The sequence below is a fragment of the Dipteris shenzhenensis genome, chromosome 6, assembly GCF_047967505.1.
Source record: "Dipteris shenzhenensis isolate YYH24624 ecotype China chromosome 6, Dip_SZ_1.0, whole genome shotgun sequence".
Lineage (NCBI taxonomy): Eukaryota > Viridiplantae > Streptophyta > Polypodiopsida > Gleicheniales > Dipteridaceae > Dipteris > Dipteris shenzhenensis.
The window spans coordinates 47,646,672-47,653,374 of record NC_141601.1 but is presented as its reverse complement, the minus strand read 5'-3'; positions in this window follow the sequence as shown (position 1 = coordinate 47,653,374).

Here is a 6,703-nt window from a genome sequence, read left to right as displayed (position 1 = left end):
GATGCTCGATCATATCATCTTTGACTTGGGGTGGATGCTAAAAAAAATGGTAGATTGCTTGAAACATTCAAAGGAGGTGATTCAAAAGGACACAAGAGAGGGTTGCACATCCAGTCAAAGCCTACTTGTTGTCATCCCAAAGGGCTAGAAAAAGGCGGGCCATTTAAGAACACCCCCAACAAGCATAATCAACACACGAGAGATAAAATCTTGCATCCAAAAAGTGGGACAATGAATGGCGGGTAAAGCATGATTTATGGAATACTTTGTAGCATATATTTCCTTCCTTTTTCTTATATTTTTCTCTACTTTTTTTCTTTTACATATCTATCTTGTGTATCTTATAATCTAAAACTTCATGTGTATTTAGGCATGTGGCAAGCCAATATTTCACCGCTAAAGATATACGTATGCACATGACCATGGTGCCTCATCCACAAGTTGAGCCGTATGGGTATAGATTTCAATGGTATCTTCTTTGATGTAAAAATTCTCAAGTCTTTAACCAACTTTAATTCATGCAAACATGCATGTTACAAGAGGCCTTCTAAATATATACCTTTTATGTCTCAACGTGTAGACTTGTGAGGCCGACCTTTACATTTGTGAAAACATGCCCCCGTGCAATGAGCGATAGTGACGATGAGGATGGTACATTAGACTAGGACTCTAAGGGGGAAGATGACGATGGCTCCAATAGTATGTAGCAAGAATGGCATGCTATGAGATGGAGCATTTTATGGGTTGGCTAAGGTGTAGCTACTATGGTAGCTTGTCCTCAAATGTATGTATCAAAGGAAAGTTTAACAAGGTGCCTTTGAGAAATTATTTGTCCTGAGGGGGGCACTATGTAAAAACACCATATAGCATGAGCGATCAAGGGGTATTAACCCCCCCCCCTATCTATGAATTTTCAGATCCTATATACACCCCTTCTATAAATTTTGAGATGATTCAAGTATCCCTTGTGTATGAAAATTTTAACTTTTTGAATTAAAAAACCCCTTATGTATGTTATTTTCTATAACTCCATAAAAATATGAAACCCCTTCCATTGATCGCACATGCTATCTTACATATTTCTTAAGTGACCCCCAAGTTATTGGTACACATGCCCATACACACAAATTATATAATTTTAGGGAAGATTGGGCCTATTTGCCTTTATTTATTTTTTTAACAATTTGTCAGCTATGTCATTTGTCAACATTGATATAGCTGTCAAAAATGTCTCTGGTTTACCAATAATAGGGTTAAACCAACCATCTATATAAGCATCGATATATGCATATATCGATGTTTATATCAATAGTTATATCAACAATTATTATGAAGCTTCCTCTACTTGTTTTGATAATTTTAGTCTTTACAAAATAAATTTCAATGTTGTTCCTATCAAAATAACCTTTGCTAAATGATGCAAATAGTTATAGTGTATCCAACATAAAGACTTTCCTTAGTTGATGATTCTGACATGCAAAGATTCACCATCAGCTATGAATTCAAGCATGTAGTTCCATGCTAGATTTAAGCTATGTAGACAAAATTTCATGAGTGTATCTCTAGTAAGATACTCATAATCAATACAACAATGGGAAATGATCATTAACAAAATATACTCTTCCATTAGTGAGATTTTCTTTTTTGGAGTGATAATAAGTACTAAAAGAGGGAGAAAAACACATAAACGCATCATGGGTACTTTCACCATTAAAATAGGAATTGTACAACCCATAGCTCCTCATTGTGTGTATACACTATTGCTTTTCAAACTACTCTATGCATCACAAATCCATCTTTAACAAAGCATGATAATGCACATCTTCATGTCTACTTTTCTTGCTAAAGCATGTCACATAGTAGTAGACCTAAATCTTGGTACATCCACATGTTAGTTAGGAGGATGTGATCAAGTTGATAATTATGAGCCACACTTGACCCTAGCTGACATAACATATAAACTTGTCGACTAAGCTAAGATGTGATCGGGCTAGCAATAATGAGCCACATATACAACCTCAATGTACACACAAACATACACAAAAAAGAGTACATAAAATTCAATTGAAAATAATTATTTCTCAACTTTATGATGTGATATTTTGAGTTTGTGATAGGTCAATAAGTTACCCATGAGCTACCACATGAAAGAATGGAGCAATGCAATTGGTTTAATTTAAAGCATGATAACTTATATCCCATAATGTTTTAGTTATAGCAAACAATATTGCATATAAAGTATGATTACTTTGTAGCATTTCAGTTATACCATGCATTTCGTAGCTAGTCAAATGTTTTAGTTTACCAATTTCAAATTTGTGATCTCAATATTTTATATGCCTTTGAGCAATTCAAATCTCATTAAACATTTATTAAATTAAAAACAATCTAAAAAGTCTTATTAGGCATTAGGGGAGAATTGGGGTCTCAAAAGGGCCTCATAAGGAATGGATTGAGCTAAGACCAAGTGAACCCACTATGATAACCCATGGGCTAAGGGTCCCCTAGCATTTACTCAATTGGCATGCACTACTACACATGGATCCTATTGTGATGTTTAAGTACCGATGTGTAGCATGCGCATGGTGCTAATCGTCGGTATTAGAAGCGCGACTCGTCAAGGGTCGCTATATAGCGACTTTAGACAAATGTTGCTATATAGCAATGATTTCTAAAGTCATTATATAGCAACTTTTATCAAAATTGTAAGTGTCACTATATAGCGACGCTGAGATACTTTTTTATAGCGACGTTTTATAGAGAGCTTTTTTTCTCATATCGACCTTAAAAGTTAGTTTTCTCTAATGGCAATTTTTTTTAAATTTTCATACATGTTTGATCTTTTGATAGAATAAAAGTATGAGAGCATGTACATCAAGCCTTTGAAGCTCATATATTCATGTCCAAGTTTGAGATGAAAAAAATCAATGAAGATCATTTACATCAACGGTTTCATCTTGAGCCAAGTCTAACATGCCAAACAAGTCTATCTCTAACTCTATACCAAGTTGATCTCCTATATCATCATCATAGTCTAGCATCGTACGTTCACCTAAAAGTACTTGATCATCTTCTTCAATAAAGTGTGGTGATTCTTGATGATCGTTGTCTTCTTCCTCAATATTGTGATCTCCATCTTCCTCCCGTGCGATGTCATTATGCGCATCTTCCTCTTGGCTCATATTGTGATCTTCATCTTCTTCGCTAGATTCATCTGGATCAATTGGATTTGGCATTGGTAGTGGCATCTCCATATCCACATCTCTATCTTCAAAAATTTGCTTACTTCATGGTGCAACTTGGATCATGTACCACCATCTTGGATCAATATGATCCGGATGAAAAACCACCTATATTGAAGATGGGTGCCAAATGTCGTCAATTATATCTATGAAATTATGCTTAAGTACATGTATCAATGGATCTTTAAGAACGAAAGCTTCGATTAATTAAATCATTAGTATGCACCTACTCACAGTGCTCGGGAAGAACAAAAGTATCACTTTCATCGGTCCAATGTTTGGTGGAGTCTAGTGCAAAGAAACCGCTACTATCTTTTCTCACTATCGCATGGGGACCGTTGTAAATAGTTCTAAACCATTTTATATCAAGAATGAAAATACTAAATCGTCTGAAATCAACTTCATAGATTTCGTGTATGGTTCCACAATAATCCAATTGTGAGGAGAGAAGATGGTATCTGAAGCACTTGCTCGGCTATCTTGTGTGAAGTTAGCCATGACTCCACAATCATACGTGACTCTCTTTGAATCGATGTGTTCCACACAAAAATGTCGTCCATATGACGATAATGCACTATACTTTTTGTACTGTAAAAGAGCATCATTAAAACAATGAACATGCATCCATTTTATAGCATATATTGCCAAAAATAATTACTTAATTATGTCAAGAGGTAAGAAACTTACATGCATCATACATCCAAATGATAACTCTCGCTCGTGCTCATTTAGATGATAACTCTCGCTTGCGCTCGTTTATTGTCTCTCCATCACGTTCGGCTTTATGTAGAGCCAATTGTAGCCAATCAAGTGACATGTGAGTGGGGAGAAGAGCCAGATCCCATGGATATGGTTGCGATCGCCTGTACATTACTCTAAACCTCATCCTTGCATTTATTCTTTCTACTTTGGTCGCTTCATATCTCTCAATCGACTTCTGCATCTCCTTGCTATTGAGGATACAAAACTTATTGAATTTCTCCATTTTCTCTTCGCTCATCTTTCTTTCAATCCCTTTTCCTTGGGGAACATCACCAACGATGCGATCATCATCTTTGTTATGCCAAGCTTGTGGTATATCGGGATCCGTGGATGCAAGAAACTCCGTGATATATACTAATGACTCTTGCACAAGCCATCCTTCTACCATGCTTGCTTCTCATCTTGCTCTTTGTCTTACAAATCCCTTCAAAGTTTTCATAAACTGCTCGAGAAAAAACATCCACTGACTATGAATGGTACCTACAATAGCCACCTCATCAACTATGTGCACAAGCAAGTGGACTTGAGTTGTCATAATGCTCAAGAGAAAGTGCTTCTCAAGCAAGCATATGGCTTCGATGGATTCCACCCTAGCCTTCTCGATGCTCGATATGGAGATCTTTTTTTGAGATATCCACCTATTTCACATGCCCATGTAAGATATTTTCATAATCAGTCTACAGATTATTCAGCTTAAATTGAAGAAAATGCAATCAATGCGATTTGATAGTAAGCATACCTCACAATACCACTGATCTTGAATATAACATTTCTAACATCTTCTTGTAAGCACCCTTTTATTGTAATTGGGAGGATGAACTATCAAAGCAACAAAGAAGTCATGTCAACAATATAACATAATCATAATTACATTAACACATCACGATTATCGGTACACTAATTCTACATCTTAGAATACGTGTAAGACCTTGTGCCAATCATGGGACTTGAGCCCACTAAGCTTATTGTCCTTTGAAAATGCTCCTTTCAAGCAATGCATGTACCCTGTCGGTGTTTGAAAAGAGGCAATGTCTGCCTTGACCATTGCCTCCTCCCTCGTAGAGAGGATCCACGTTGCTTTCAGAAGGACAACTTTTCCCGAAGCATGCACTTGGGGCCACAAATGAGACATCCTATTCATAGCACGCAAGTCTTCTCGTACTCCTCTCGAGTCTTTGGAACCAACCAAGTGTGCCCAAATAGTAGCCCCCACGTTCTTGAAGATATGCATGGGATCCAAGAGATGATTGATTTGTAACTAACCCCAATAAGGAAGCTCGTGAAAGATCGATAGCCTCTTTATACCAGGAGAAGGTTCCTCTCCATTTGCCCTCCAAGCCTGAATCCAGTCACTTGCGTTCAAATATGATGGTGGTGGATCAAGTTGACCTCCACGCGCAAGATGGTCCAGCGAAAGGTATCGAGCATGACCTTCATAAACATTTTTCCTCATATGTTTGGAGCATCGTGCAAGTGATTTCAAACCCAGTCCACAAACAGGACAAGCATGGTACCCACTTGTAACAAGTCCTGCACGCGTGCATGAATGTGTTAGTATAAGACATGCGTGCGAAAGAGAGTCATAAAAGCATAATCCTATATTATACATGAAGAGACACAACCACATACCTGTGCACTCTCCATATCCTGGGTAGTCATGCATGGTCCACATCAAGATACCCCTGACCAAAATATCATTGGTATGTCTAGGAGCTCTGGAAATATCAAAGACTTGCACTCCTTTCCATAATATCTATAACTCCTCTATCAATGGTGCCATGTACACGTCCATATATTTTGCCTTGTACTTCCCTGGCACAAGTAGTGCAAGCATGAGGTGTCCCTTTTTTATTGTTGGCCATGGTGGGATATTGTAATTCACCACGACTATGGGCCATGTCAACCAAGATGTCGAGCATAACCCGAAAGGATTCATGCCATCCATGGTGAGCCCAAGATGTAAGTTGCATGGCTCCCTCGCAAAGTTTGGCCACAAATATTCTATGTGCTTACAAGCTACACAATTTGCAAAAATCCTCAATGTGTCATCAGTAAACCGATGAGATGCATGCCATGTCATCAACTCCACTATGGATTTGCATCGGAATATGTACTGTATTCTTGCAATGATGGGAAAGTGTCTCAAGACCTTTACCGGTATCTTCTCACCCTACAAGTCATCTCTATATCATTGTTCTCCACATTTTGGACAACTAGCCAAATCTCCATGCTCACGATGAAAGAGAATACAGTCATTATGGCACGCATGGATGGTATCATAATCCATACCCAACGTTGTTAGCATCTTCTTTACTTCATCTCTTAATACGAGCATGGTATTTGGTGGAGGCAACATCTTTTAGAGCAACCTATCACAATTCAAACATACATAAGCTTCGAATAATGATGATTCGGTACACTAATCCATACATGATGATTCTCAAAACAAACAATATCCAAATAATGAGTCAAAGTAATGTAGGAGCTAATCTCATTAAGGCCGAGACACTTGTATCTGACCACCCATATTTTACTTGCAGATTCAAGATTGAGAGACAAGCACGTAGTTTAGACATCCTAGCACCCTCGTACAACTGTGTTGATTGCAACTCTCGCATTTTGACCTCAAACTCTGACATCATGTGTACATGGGATATAGTGCCCCTAAAAATAGAATCCATCATGTCGACCATACACTC